Here is a 15,535-nt window from a genome sequence, read left to right as displayed (position 1 = left end):
AACTGCAAGTTCAAGATGCTAACACTGCAACACATAAGGACCTTACTGCCCAAGAGGGCATTTACCGTCTCCATAGATTTGTCAGACGCCTATTGGCACGTTCCAATCAACCGTCGACTCTCCCCCTACCTAGGGTTCAAGCTACAACGAAGACTATACGCCTTCAGAGCCATGCCATTCGGGCTAAATATAGCCCCAAGGATCTTCACGAAGCTTGCGAGCGTAGCTCTCAAACAATTACGCCTAAAGGGAATTCAGGTGGTAGCCTACCTGGACGACTGGCTGGTGTGGGCAGCATCCAAGACAGAATGCTTGCAAGCTTCCCTGCAGGTGATGCAGTTCCTAGAGTATCTAGGATTCAAGATCAACAGAAAAAAGTCTCGACTTTCTCCATCTCAAAAGTTCCAGTAGTTGGAAATCCACTGGGACCTAATGTCACACCAATTCTCTATCCCGGCGAAGAAAAGGAAGGAGATAGCTAGTTCTGTCAAGAGACTTCTAGATTCCGAAAGGATATCAAGACGCGAACAGGAGAGAGTACTGGGTTCTCTCCAGTTTGCTTCGGTAACAGACCCGGTGCTAAGAGCACAGCTAAAGGATGCAACCGGAGTTTGGAGAAGTTATGCATCAAACGCGCGAAGAGATCTGAGAAGACCAGTTCCGCTTCGTCTACGTACTCTTCTCAGGCCTTGGTCCCAAGCCAGACAGCTAAAGAAGTCGGTACTTCTTCAGCCACCTCCCCCGTCGGTGACGATTCACACAGACGCCTCGAAGGAGGGGTGGGGAGGTCACTCTCATTGGAAGAAGGCCCAAGGGACTTGGTCCAATCTATTCAAGACCTTTCACATAAACTTTCTAGAAGCTATGGCAGTGCTCCTTACCTTAAAGAAAGTCTCCCCGCGTCGCTCGATCCACATAAGGTTGGTGCTGGACAGTTAGGTGGTTGTGAGATGCTTGAATCGACAAGGATCAAGGTCGCCACCTCTCAACCAGGTGATGTTAGCCATGTTCCGACTGGCGGGAAAAGAAGAAGTGGTACCTGTCGGCAGTTCACCTTCAAGGAGTCCGCAATGTGACAGCGGACGCTCTATCCAGGTTCACACCGATAGAGTCGGAATGGTCCCTAGACGCAGGATCGTTCTCCTTCATCTTGAGTCAAGTCCCAGAACTGCAGATAGACCTCTTTGCGACAAAAGACAACAAGAAGTTGCCCCATTACGTGTCCCCGTACGAGGACCCCTTGGCGGAAGCAGTGGACGCGATGTCCCTCGACTGGAACAGATGGTCCAGGATTTATCTGTTCCCTCCTCACAACCTTCTGTTGAGGGTCCTCAACAAACTGAGATCCTTCAAGGGAGTAGCGGCAATAGTGGCCCACAAGTGGCCGAACAGCGTGTGGTTCCCTCTGGCATTTTAACTACGGTTGAAGTTTCTACCGCTACCAGATCCAGTTCTGACCCAGCGAGTCCAGAAGTCGACTGTCTGCGCTTCATTACAGAAAACCCGGACCCTGCAGCTCATGATTTTCTCTCCCTAGCGGTGAGAAAGCGTTTCGGGATTTCGAAAGACAGCATAGACTTCCTGGAGGAATATAAGTGCAAATTTACTAGAAGGCAATATGAGTCATCTTGGAGAAAATGGGTGGCCTTTGTCAAGGCGAAGAATCCGCAGGAGATCTCGACGGACTCCTGCTTATCTTTCTTCATCCACCTCCATGGTCAAGGGTTGGCAGCTAACACGAAATCAACGTGTAAATATGCTTTGACAAGACCCATTCTATATGCCTTCTAGGTCGACCTCGCTAACGAGATCTTTAATAAAGTTCCGAAAGCCTGCACTAGGCTCAGACCTTCAGCACCTCCAAAGCCCATTTCATGGTCTTTAGATAAAGTTCTTCATTTCGCTTCACTGTTGAACAATGAGGAGTGTGCGTTAAAGGATTTGACCCAAAAAGTTATTTTCCTATTTGCACTCGCGTCCGGGGCCAGGGTTAGTGAGATTGTAGCCCTCTCGAGAGAGGAAGGTCGTGTTCAGTTCTTGGATGGGGGAGAGCTGAACCTGTTTCCGGATCCTACGTTTCTCGCCAAGAACGAGTTAACCACTAACAGGTGGGGTCCCTGGAGAATCTGCCCTCTGAAAGAAGATGCATCTCTATGTCCAGTAGAATACCTAAAGGTCTATCTTCGTAGAACTTCAGACTTAAAGGGTGGTCAACTATTCAGGGGAGAAACATCAGGCTCAAATTTATCACTGAAACAACTCAGGGCGAAAATCACATATTTTATTCGCAGAGCGGATCCTGACAGTACACCCGCAGGTCACGATCCGAGGAAAGTTGCCTCATCCTTAAATTTCTTTAATTGTATGGATTTTGAACATCTTCGTTCATACACTGGCTGGAAGTCTTCCAGAGTGTTCTTTTGTCACTATGCGAAGCAAGTGGAGCAACTAAAGAGGTCTGTGGTAGCAGTGGGTTGTGTCGTTAACCCTGCTGTTTAACTCTGCGAGGAACAGTGGATTTAATTGGGATGATTAATTCCAGGGTGAGTGTGTAGTTACATACTGTGCTACAAACTAAGTGTGAGGGCACCGGGTTGCCCACGTTGACTGTTCCACTTTCAAAGGTTAACCTAGCATAAGTGCAGACATGTGTGCCGAGCGTTTCTAACGCTAATGTGACTGATTAGTAATACAGACTTTTATGACTTTGATACCTCGGTATGTTAAAAGTGGCACTAATGTTTTTCTTTCAGATAAACAAGTTTCTGTTTACTATCATACTTATGCTTAAATTTTTGGTTATCCTCCTCTATATATATATATATATATATATATATATATATATATATATATATATATATATATATATATATATATATATATAATTGTTGTTAACCTGTTTATTTATTGTCTGTCAATAAACTTGCTCTTGAGAACCTTGCGTCTCCTTCACCTGTGTCAATTTATTGTTATTAATTGAGCATTCATTCTATGTATATTTATCTGGGATAATTCTAATAGATTGTTCCGTTATGCAAGCTAATTTTGCATTGGTTTATGCTTTCCCTTAGCGGGAGGACTCCATCCCCTAAGGGGACGGTGGCGGATTTACAAGTTTCCTCCTACGCGGATATAAACCTTTGTCCAATACAGTATTGAACGGAGAACTGGTCGATATTTCATATTGACGCAGTGATTCTTTACAAACTATGCTTTACATAATATAGGGTGAGACCACTATATTGGCTTGCCTGTTATTCACACATAGGTATATGTACTCTTCGAGACTTTTCCTGAGTCTAGTAGGACTCTTCCCTGTAGGGGGCAGGAAGCTCTAACATGGTTTATGGTTAGTTGAAAAGATGTATAACGGTAACATCTTATGTCTCTAGGTCTAGTCGACCGGGGAAATACCTCCGGGGAGTACGGCACGTTCTGAGAATCCACAGATACAGTAATGCTCTGGTATACTTCCATCAGGACGACATGGCTTGAGCCCAAAAAACAGATTTTGAGCGAAGCGAAAAATCTATATTTGGGTGAGATGGCCATGTCGTCCTGATGGACCCGCCCTTCCCTTTCTATGAAAGGGCTGTAGGTCCCCTCCCTACATACAGTATCTGTAGCACCTCGTGTATCGCTACAAGGAATACAGATGGCGCCAGGATCGGCGCAATGCACGCTTACGAAACGGGAGAAGAGAGAGCCTTGCGAGCGGCTCTCCTTTTTCTTTCTCGTTTTCGTTTTCTTGCCAATTGACCCCTTCGAAGTGTTATCTCTGTTCGGGGTGCAGATTGCCATGTGGCGTGTCAAGAATACGTCCTCTGATATTTCGCGATATCCCTGGTTCTTTCACTAGGGATATTCGCTCCAGGAGTTAGAATTCTGGGTACCTTAAGGTAAACTCTCTGGGAATATCGCCGTAGTTGTAATATACCCTAGGAAGCTACCCTATAGGAACTTCCATCAGGACGACATGGCCATCTCACCCAAAAATAGATTTTTCGCTTCGCTCAAAATCCGTTTATATCTTCAGAAAGTCCTCAACAAACTTAATAAGTTGCAAGAAGCTGTTTGTTACATTTTGTCCTAGACTCGACTTCCCTAGATCACATGCCTATGATTTTCAGCTGCAGAAGTCAACTAATATTCTTGTTTTATGCTGCAGATGTTATCTTGCATTGAATTATATGATAATTATTTAGCGTATGAAGCTTCATTTGTGGTGGTTAACAGGGTAGGGGGCTGTGGCATTCTAGCAGTACCAACTGAACTCAGCTGAATCCCTCGTCAGGCCGGGAGGAGCTATGAGAAGAAAAGTCCTCTTTTGTTCTTTTTTTATGTCTGCTACCAGCCAAACTACTGAATCCCTTGTCAGGCTGGAGGAGCGAAGAGGGGAAGGGTGCCCCTTTTGTTCCTTTGTTTGATGATGGCCACCCCTCAAAATTGGAGGAAAGTGCCTAGGTAAATAGATGTTGGCTATCCCCCCAAATTGGTGGCAGTGCCTAGGTAGATAAATAGATTATGAACTTTTGATAGAATACCCAAGATTTACAAATTCAGTTGGATCTGTGTTTATATCTTCGAATATTTGTAAGTTTAGGATTTTTTTTATTTACTTTAATTATTTGAATGTCAGTAGACTTCTGATTCACGGACTTTTGTCCATTCATTCCCTCCCTTTTCCACCTACTTTTCCTGTATGCAGGAAAGTTACCCAAATTTGTAACTATTTATAAGGTGTTTGTGCAGTGCTGTATGGAGCAAAAAGCTTATATATATAAAAGGGTATTATTATGACCTGTTAATGGACACGACACCATAAAAAAGAAACTTTTACACAAAAAAGTTTAAATCCCAAAAACGATTTGGAATTTTACGAGGCCTCTGTGAATGGCTTAACAGTAGGTGATGTACAGTATATTGTCTTTGGGTTTCTGACTTTCTGACTCGGACAGAAAAAGATGCACACCCTATTTTCTGGATTGATATTGTTTGAAGTGAAGCGTCTAGTGTAATTACCCGTCCTTTCACTGTATTCATAGAACCTTTCCGACAAATACTTGTGCTGGGCGTGGAATGAAATGCTGTCTCACATTTGTTATAAACCCGTTTCCTAGCAAGCATGCTGTCTCCGGGTTTTAGCACACATGGTTTAGCTATCTGATGATTATCAGCGCATCATTTGGTTTAGCTTTTGTGTTTGAGTCTCTTTTATAATATCTTGTCACAGAGAATTGTGGTATTTTAGTCTTAATATTACGATTAAACATAATCTCCGCAGAAGGCAGTCCAGTAATCGGATGATGAAGAGCACTACGGTAGTTTGAAAGAAACTTGCAAAGCTCTGTTTTGTAATATTTATCTGCTACTGAAGTTCTAAAACCTTTATAAATGCTTCTACCGTTGCATTCGCCATCAGACGTAACGGTGTTATTTTACATTGATTATTCCCATAACATCCTGCAAACTTCGAAAACATAAGACTAGGGAGAGGTGAGCCATTGTCTGTCATCACTAGGTCTTGAATGCCAAGTATACCACTGTCTGGGCTGTGATGCTTGTTAAACACATATGGCTGGAAATCAACTATAATTGTCTGGTAATCATGAAATAATCGCCTGATGGGAACAGATCACAGAAATTAAGATAACTCATTCTGTGATTTCTTATGTAAAAGGGACGGTTTTATAGGTTCGGAAGTAACACTGGAGTTACAGTTCGGCCGAACTGTAACTCCAGTGTTACTTCCGACACACGCATTGACCCATTGATGGTTCGTCCTATTTGGCTCTAAATGTTTTCTACCCATAACGTTAAACTTATTTTAATTGTGACAATAATTACACAATTTTCTGAAAGCTGGACACTTACCGTTTTGGTGTGGATAATCGCCACCACAGTTTCTCTACATTTGCTTGTTCGTTTTTTGAAACGTAGCTGGCCGTGACAATGAAGGTTTTAATTTTACTTGATCTATGCCAAATTTTATTCACTATCCCATCTTTTCATTGCTTTTTGACTGTCTTTCTACTATTTCCATTACTCTTGCCATTATCAATAAGTTGGTTAGAGATTTTTCTTCTAAGCACTTCATTCTCAGTCTGGTGTAGCCTTTGATGAATGACGTGCATGGAATATGGGAACCAAACTGTTTCTTGTAACAGTGATTGGCATCGCACACGGCCTTGGTGACCTTCGTGAGTGAGGTCAACTACTTGTCGTTGAAGATTTTCAGGGATACAAAGTCTGGTACCACGCAATAATACCAGCCCTTCTCTGACTGACACAACTGCCAGCTCTTCTGATGATTGCTGGTAAATGCGATAATTATTATTTTTATGGCACGGTTGTTTTAACCAAATCTGTTGAACAGCATCAATGGCACATTGCATAACAGTCCTAATTGGTAGCTTTTGCAATATCTGATGGTTAGTGATATTGGCATCGCAAAGTGAGGAGTGAATGTCACTTAATCTTCTGCTATACTTTTGCTCGTATTATCTTGAGCAATAATATGAAATCATTAAACTCCGTGGGCTGTACTTGACCAGAAAGTTATATGGTTTTAATTTTAACCTCCATCTTTCAAGACAGGGTGACTGGATTTGTTTCATGTTGTTGAAGACTGACTACAGGGAATGGTGGTCTGTGATTAATGTGAACATCTTTCCGAATAAATACAAAGGAAAATGTTGGCAAATTCATCTCGTTCTATTTGACCATAGCGTTGTTTTACCGAGCTCAATGACTTGCTGCCATATGATACAATTTTATTCTTCAGAATCCAAATTGCCAAAATGCCTACTGGTCTTGCATTTACCCATAATTCTGTGTCCTTTTGATCGAAGTATGTCATAACACTATCACTGACCAGTGCACTCTTAAGCAAATAGAATGGGTTTTCCTGTTGAAAAGTCCATTTAAATGTTATTTTCTGCTGTGTAAGTTGGCGCAGTGTCTCTGAAATCGATGAACTGCCAAGGAAACTTCTTACCTCAGCTTGACTTTTAGGCCTTTGCCCTTTTTTGATGCATTCAACTTTTGCAGGATCTGTAAAAATTCCGGCTTCTGAAAATATGCAACTGTAGAATTTTAATTTGCTTTTCCCAAATTCACACTTGCTTTTGTTGAATGTCAGGCTCTTTTCTAAAAGTCGTACTAAGAGTGCTTCAAGGTTTGCATCATGCTCTTTGTGCGTTTTACTGTAAATTATGATATTATCACTGATATTGAACGTCTTTTGCAGTCCTTGTATAACTTGCCTGATTTCATTCTGAAATATTTCAGGTGCAATGGAGAGGCCAAAATTTAGGCGTTTATACCTTCACAGACCAACATGAGTGGCAAACGCAGTCATAGTCATAGATTCTTCTCCTAACTCGTAGCTGGTGAAAACCTTTGTATAAATTTTCTTTTGAAAAGACCGTTGACCTATTTAACTCAAGGACAATATCGTTCACAGTTGGTTTGACACGCCTCTTGCATTTGAGACCGTGATTTGCTTTTCTCATGTCCACACAAAGTCTGATTTCATTGGGAGTGTTGAGTTTAGGTGCTACCACAAGGTTTGATACCAGTGGAGTAGGGCCATCTAACCTCTCAATGATTTGTAGTTTTTCTAGTTTCTCGAGTTCTTGTTCGACTTGCTTTTGCATGTGAAATGATATGCATCTTAGTGGGTGGGCTGTGAGAACAACACTTTCGTCAATGTGAAATTTTATTTGGTTGTCTTTCGGCTTTTCAAGATCATTAAACACGGGCCTATACTTTTCATAAGTTCTGAATGCCTACAACAGGGTACGGCTTTGATGACTGGTCCAATGCCCAGCTCGACTGCAGTTTCGTAGCTGATTGGTGATTCGGTCGAGTTGGGTATCACATGAAAGTTGGCGGTTGTGTATTTCAAACCAGAGTCTATTGTAAATGTATATTTCCCTTTTTCAGTACTTACTGTATATGTAATGGTTTCTCTTGTCCAAATGCATAAGCCTTGATTTTTGTCTTTTGCATAACAGGTTTTGGTTTAATTTTCTTAATTATAGACTCGTGTAACATGTTTGTACTTCTGTATCTATGAGCACTTTCCTTTCCACATCATGTGCTTTTAGTGACATTCTTAGGATTTTCTTGTTCAAAATGAAATTCAGTTGTTTCAGTCCAAATGTCACAGCCATATCAAAACTATTTCATTGTCACTACCGGCCGAACTGTAACTCCAGTGTTACTTCCGACACATGCATTGACCCATCGATGGTTCGTCCTGTTTGCTGGTAAATGTTTTCTACCCATAACATTAAAGTGATTTTTCTTGCGACAATAATTACACGATTTTCTGAAAGCTGGACACTTAGCGTTTTGGTATGGGCAATCGCCACCACAGTTTCTCCACATTTGCTTGTTCGTTTTTTGAAACGTAGTTGGCCGTGACAATGAAGGTTTTACTTAACTTTTACTTGATCTATGCCTAATTTTATTCACCAGCCCATCTTTTCATTGCTTTTTGACTGTCTTTCTGCTATTTCCATTACTCTTGCCATTGTCTATAAGTTGGTTAGAGATTTTTCTTCTAAGCACTTTTTTGGGCTCAGGCCATGTCGTCCTGATGGAAGTTCCTTCTTAGTAGCTTCCTAGGTTATATTTAACTACCTCACCCAAAAATAGATTTTTCGCTTCGCTCAAAATCCGTTCATTCTCAGTTTGTTTGAGACAACCTTGAAAAATCTGGCTTTACGTTTCACTGTCTTCATTTCCAAACTCATATTTTTTCAGCCCTTTGTCTTAGTATAGCAGCATACAGATCAAGTGATTCATCCCTGTGTTGATTTTTGAAGTTCACATCTCTTGAATTCAAATTCTTTGTTCTTCTTTGGTTGAAAGTAATTGCCTTGTTCATTCTTCACATCATGGAATCAGTCACCCAAAGTGATTGTTTCATATATTTCGGAAAGCTCGTCGCCTGCATAGTGCAAAGCAAAACTGCTTTTTTCGCATTTCTTTGCGTTAACATTAGTGCAACAAACAAATTTTCCATTTTTGAAACATACTTTTTCCAACAAAAAATGGTGTTAATGATGCCATGATTTCACTATTGAAAATAAATCATATATTTTTTTTTTAATCACTTTGAAATCCTTGTCGCCAAAATGTAATAGTCTTGACCCATTGAAGGATGGTTTCGACAGATCCAAGAGGGATTACTTTTATACGTTTATTCTCTACAACAATCAGCTTACAACTGGCTTTCGCAATTCAAATTGCAAACAGTACGCCACAGAATGCAAGTACAGGGAACTTGATTCTCATTGGCTAAGCCCTCTAGGGGCAGGGATTATCAAGTAGTGCCGACCAATACAGATTTTTTTTTATCTTTCCCATGACCTCACATAGTCAACGATGAAAATGGCTAACCTAGAACAGTGACTGGGCATTTTGTCTAATATTTCTGGCTATCAAAGAATTTAATAGTAAGCTCCCATGGCTAATTATATCCAGCTGTGCATTGTTCTTGGTGTATATAGTTGACTGAGACTTATAAAGCTTCTTAATACTTGTCAAATCGATTTTCTCCTTGGAGGAAATGTTATCCTGGTCGAAAGTATATGAAGCTATTTTAATGATGTGAAAAATATGTTCTGTTATATTGTCAATATTTCATAAGTTCTGCCTGGTTACAGGGAGGTCCTGATTGGTTTACAAATTTCCTGATAGTTAAAGCTTTGGTCATCTTACATTAAGACATGCTTGGACCTAAGTTACACAGTATACAGTATCAGGTATTGTATATAGATTCTTTTCATGATTAACTTTGTAGATGGTTTTAGCTCATCCCCTAAATGTGCAATTATTACTCATTTTATATTTATAAGTAAAGGTTATGTAGGGAACCTATCATTATAATTATCAGCTTGGTAAAGTTGTGGCCAGCTTGCATGTTTGAAGAATTGCCCCCCCCCCCCCCCCAAGCACAGCTTGCCGCTTTATTTCTTAAAAAAAAGATATAGGGTTTTAATTACAACTTCATATGGAATGTGTTCATATACATTTATACTTATATGTAAATGTATATATGTATACTGTATATACACACAGAGACAATGAACATGCTCATGAATAGGAGATATGAAGGGAATCATTTGATTGATATACCTGAAGCTGAGGAAAGCCTTGATGTGTCCATGTATGAGTTCAGTGTGGTTGAAGTCAAAGGTATCATTAAAAACACTAAAGAGACGAAAAGGGGACACCCTAAAAAGCGGTACCAAGGGACGGGACGGACCGGGACCACTGGGACGAGATTTATAAAAGGCTCAAATAGCAGATTTTGTATCAAACACTATAGAGTATTATAATGTGAGGTAATTACGTTCAACATACTGATTGCTATGGCCTTGTATTGATGGTAAAGTAACACTAAAGAATGATCAATTTTTCTTTTTTGCTTTTCTTTATTACATTCATATATATAATAATTTTACAATTTACACAGCCATTTTTTTATATTACAACAAATCATATGATGATACAACATAATGTGATCTCAATTTACATAAGATATGAATATTGAGTATTTCCCTTTAAACAGGCAAAATATAATATTATTACCTGAGAAGGTTGCCTCATTAAAACAGCACAACACTATGTAATCTCATCATAGTTTATCATATTATTAAATCAAAAACTTACCTAGGTATTCCATATGGGTTCTTCACAGGGACGTTCTTCATGGCAGTAGCAGTAACAATTTAAGAACATTTTCACCTGACTTGATATATATACTACTTCTACCAGAAGGAATTGTAATTAATACATTACCTTTTTGGGCTCAGGCCATGTCGTCCTGATGGAAGGTTCCTTCAGTAGCTTTTTCGCTTCGCTCAAAATCCATTTTAATGACTTTGTACATGTCCGATGTACGTTTTGATGATATGTAATTACCATAGAGTTTTTACACTTTTAAGTCAATCACAATTACGTTGATTCAAAATATATCTTTTTTAATATCAGTTTCTAGGTACTTTCACTTTATAAAAATTGGGTAACTTTTTTAGAAATTAATTAATTAGATACATATGGCTTAAACACAATTTAACAAATTTATTAGACATAAAATGTTGACTGTCATTCTTTGTTAAACCTTTTATTAGGCCTATTACAATAAATTGACAATGGTCCCCGCCATGTCCCGTTTAATATAGCAAGTCCTGCCTTATGACTCGTCCCGGTCCCGGTCCGTCCTGTCCCTTGGTCCCACTCTGTCCCGTCCCTTGGTCCCGCATTTTAGGGTATCCCTTTTTAATGTACAATGTTATATATTCCCAATTCCATTTGGTTTTCAGATAAAATGCCTCAGACACCTTCAACCAAACTTAATTCCTTCATTTCAAAACTCCTCCATTCACCTAGTGTGAACTTGACAACAAATACATCACATTGTTCAACTACTTCTTTAATTCGTCAAAACTATTATAAGGGTAATTACATAATATCTCCCTTCATTTAGAAGGTAAATATTTGTAAACATACTTAAACAAACATAATACTTCCAAGTAGATGGGATAGAAAGTATGATAGCAGAGTAGGCCTATGCCAAAATAATGATATTTTAATCCGACATTAATTGAAATACAAATACAGTAGTTATGTTATATATATGGAGTATATAGCCAAACTATAAATCCTAGATTTTAAGATACTGTCTACTTTCAGTTTATGGTGATAGTTTTACTATTCTTAAGTAAATCTTACTAAATTTATATCTTAACATTATATAAGTTATGGAAGATGATATTCCTAAAGGCATTAACTCATAAATTTGCTAAGATGACTTTATAACGAAAAAAGAAAATAAAAATTTTTCGTTTTGTTAAATATAATAGTTACCCTTAAATAACGTTTTCTGTAAAACAAAAAGTTGTATCGTTTTCTTTTTCTTAAACCCGCTGATCCAGGGGTAACTTGCTTATACATTTCACTCCTATATATTCATTAAATATTAAATTATATTCATACGAATATCTTATGAACTCTTATAGTAATTAAATTAATCTATATGAAGATTTTTTTATATATTCTAAGCAATATACCTTCATTTTAGCTAATGAAAAGGTTATAGAACGCAGGCTATGGTGGAGGTCTCTGATTGGTTGAAGCAATTCTTTAACCAGGGGACAACTTGTTAAGAATTTGTCCCCAAATCTGGAAATTTTTAGAGGTTTTGGGGGATATGAAGTGGACGAATTCCCATATGTCTGTTAATTGTAAAGCACTATCGAAATACTCGTAAATAGTTCAGTCTTCAATGAGATTTATAATGACTGAGAATGACTTAATTACATTTTATTGTTTTCTTTTGGTATGCCATTCAATAGAGTCATAATTTGATTAGTATATCTTTCACAGCACAAACTGAAATCAGAGCACAAATTAATCATTAATAAAACAAAATATACTGTATGTTGTTTCACAATTGGAATAATTAGAAATAAATACAGAATAGATTATAATTACAGAAGGTACAGGAGTACACTGTACAGTATTTAATAGACTGCAAACTTAATTGTGTTGAAAAATGCCCGGAGATATTACTTCTGGTCAGGGGAACTTTTAGGGACTGTCTAGGGATGTTCCTGACAGTGTAGACAGTAGAAGATGATTCATTTCTGTCTCAAAGAGAGAGGAAGAAGGAATCAAGTCTCGTGTGATCCTGCAAACAGTGAAGGCTTTGTTAGGTAAGGAGGGACATATTTTAAAAGGTTTCGTTGATTTTATTATGTTCTCGTGGAATTTTTTTTAGTCAGAATACTGGAGATTCGAATATCTTATAGGTGTGGTAGGTTTCCATGATTGATAGTAAACATCAAATTTCTCTAAGGGTCTTTTAATGGCGAAGAATTTTTATGAAAAGACATTTCCCAAAATGCTCTGTTTAGCATGTGGTGGTAATTCCTTTGATTATTGAAAGGTTATTAAATGAGATTGTTTCCAGATGTGGCTTTAACTGTTCAATTAATGATAGGACGGTGTATAACTAGCTGTGTAGTTTGGGTTCCAAATGGGAACACTGTAATCACCTATAATTGTAGTTGTTACTGTAAAAATTAAAGGGAAAATTACTAATGCCTGTAGCCGTAGGTCTAGACTTTAGATTCCAAATCAAATGTTCATAATACCAAATTTCTATGGATTTTTTGTTCCCGTGATTGAAATGTCGTAAAGTCTGCTTATTATTTTATTTAATAAAATACAGAACTGTTTTTTTTAATCACATGTTTTAATTTAATCTGGTAAGAAATTTGATTATTTTTTTCCTTATTTCAAAATTGTGAATGTGACGATGGTGAATAGATATTGTGGAAACTTTGTAATTTGGGCAAATTATTTTCATTGCAAAAGTTTCATTAGGAACCGAGAGTTTCGGGTGTTGGAAAGATATTCGTTAGTTGACCAAATATATAATTCAGTGAACAACTTAACCTTCTCACAGAATCATTATTTTATTAATACACAAAATGAATTCTGGTATAACTCTGTGTACACATACTGTACAAATACCCATATATCAATCGTTTTAATATAAATACAGTCAATCCTTGAGACAAATATATAAGCTTAAGTTATTTTGCTTTAATAAACAACCATTGTCTCACTTTACATTAGTTTGACAACTAGCAGTATCAGCTACGCCCGCCAATTAGGCTACTCCCACACACACACACACACTCACACACACACACACTCTCTCTCTCTCTCTCTCTCTCTCTCTCTCTCTCTCTCTCTCTCTCTCTCTCTCTCTCTCTCTCTCTCTCTTCACACTTTTAATTCTTTATTAAGCACTTTGGTAGAATAAAAGCTCAGTTTTGGTCTTAAGGGACTCTATGACCCACAAATAAATTGAAATCCAAGTTAAACGAAAGCAGAAAATAATTGTGATAAAAGCCCAAGTAGAAACAAGGCTCTTTTTATTTCGTTTTTTGAGAAAGTGTTTTTTCAAAACCTTTATTGAAACTATTTTGTACTAAACTATCATCAATAACTACCTCGTTAGTTATTGACTAAACTCTTACCTTAAGTTGTGGGGGGGGGGGGGGGGGGGGGTGACCTTGCCTGTTTTACGACTAACCAGACAAAAGTGGTTTTCTGGATATTTGTTCTTCGTTTTAGAGGACAGACCTACTCGTTGTCAGTGAATTCTAAGAAGAAAATCAGTTTTTAATTTGAAAATGGAAAGCCTTATTTAGTAATTAATACTAAACCCTCGTTTAGTATCAAGGTAAAAAGTTTATTTCTTTTTGCATTAATTTTGTTACTAAATTATGATTAGCTTTATTTGCGACAATATTTTTTTATAAAAAATAAAAAGGGTTATTAGTTGAAAGGAATGTCGATGCTGTCTTTTAGTATTTTGTGGATTGGGCAATTTGAATCGAAGGCGTGACTTCAACTCTGTAATAATCATCATAAATATTATGACTTTTGTAGCGGTTATAAAGGATCACTTTTGTTTTTTAAGCATGTTAAAATGAGTGGAGGAGATGCTATAACAATTCATTTTAATCTAACTTGGCGTAAGAAATCTTAATTGTGATTGTTCACATTTGAAATTGTGGTAAAGAACGACTCAAAAAGGTTGAACATTGGTTCCACGATTGTTGAATGTAGTCTGTGACATCATACCATAGTGGCAATCTCTATTCAAAGTTATGTTGAACAGGCTGACATAAGTCTTTTGGTGCTACTATAGCGTGAGGTCTACCACACTATAGCGTGAGATCTACCTCCCGTTAGCACTATAGCGTGAGGTCTACTGATGAGTTATTCGTCCCTCATAGATAAAACACATTTCATACATTAGTTTAAGCAATAAACACTTAATTTAAACATATCTTAGAAATGACTTACATAGATAATTGGATTTCTGATTACATTAAAAAAAAGGAATAAAGGTAAAAATAAACATGTTATTATATATTTCCTTACATTTATTCTAGCGATACACTCTTCGTACATCAAACATGTTATCATATATTTCCATACATTTATTCTAGCTATACACTCTTCGTACATCAAACAGGTTATCATATATTTCCATACATTTATTCTAGCGATACACTCTTCGTACATCAAACAGGTTATCATATATTTCCATACATTTATTCTAGCGATACTCTTCTTCCATCAAACAGGTTAATCTAGCGATACACACTTCGTACATCTTCTAAGAATGACACAAATAGATCATTGGATTTTTTTCTCATCACCTTCCAGCAAAAATTATCAAGATGAGACTGGAACAGCTGACGACCAACACCTCGCATTCTCTTCAGAATTATCGTTTTAGCGTCCAACCACGATCGCTCAATTGATATCTCTTTTAGGCCGAGGGAAAAACTGATTTAGGAGCTCCATTTGCTTCTTTTCTATGGACAGGTCGCGTTTTTGATGGATTTGGGCAGTTCACATATTCGATGGTTAGGTGCGGTCCTCTGGGACGCTGGTCACGCGGTAGACCTCACCCTCCACCTAGGTAGGCGAC

The 15,535-nt window shown here is 38.0% G+C and overlaps 1 protein-coding gene across 1 annotated transcript in view; it reads left to right on the top strand.

Moving 5' to 3' along the window:
- Nucleotides 1–14,096: 14,096 nt before the first annotated feature.
- Nucleotides 14,097–15,535, top strand: part of LOC137638276 (unconventional myosin-Vb-like) — a 74,297-nt gene continuing 72,858 nt past the window's right edge. The window contains exon 1 of the mRNA XM_068370345.1: nucleotides 14,097–14,272. The gene's annotated coding sequence lies outside the window, so the exon portion shown is untranslated. The remainder of the gene's footprint in view (nucleotides 14,273–15,535) is intronic.

This window comes from Palaemon carinicauda, chromosome 3 (genome assembly GCF_036898095.1).
Source record: "Palaemon carinicauda isolate YSFRI2023 chromosome 3, ASM3689809v2, whole genome shotgun sequence".
In the NCBI taxonomy this organism is placed as follows: domain Eukaryota; kingdom Metazoa; phylum Arthropoda; class Malacostraca; order Decapoda; family Palaemonidae; genus Palaemon; species Palaemon carinicauda.
Note: the sequence above shows the minus strand (reverse complement) of the source record. Positions and strands in the feature narration are given on the sequence as shown.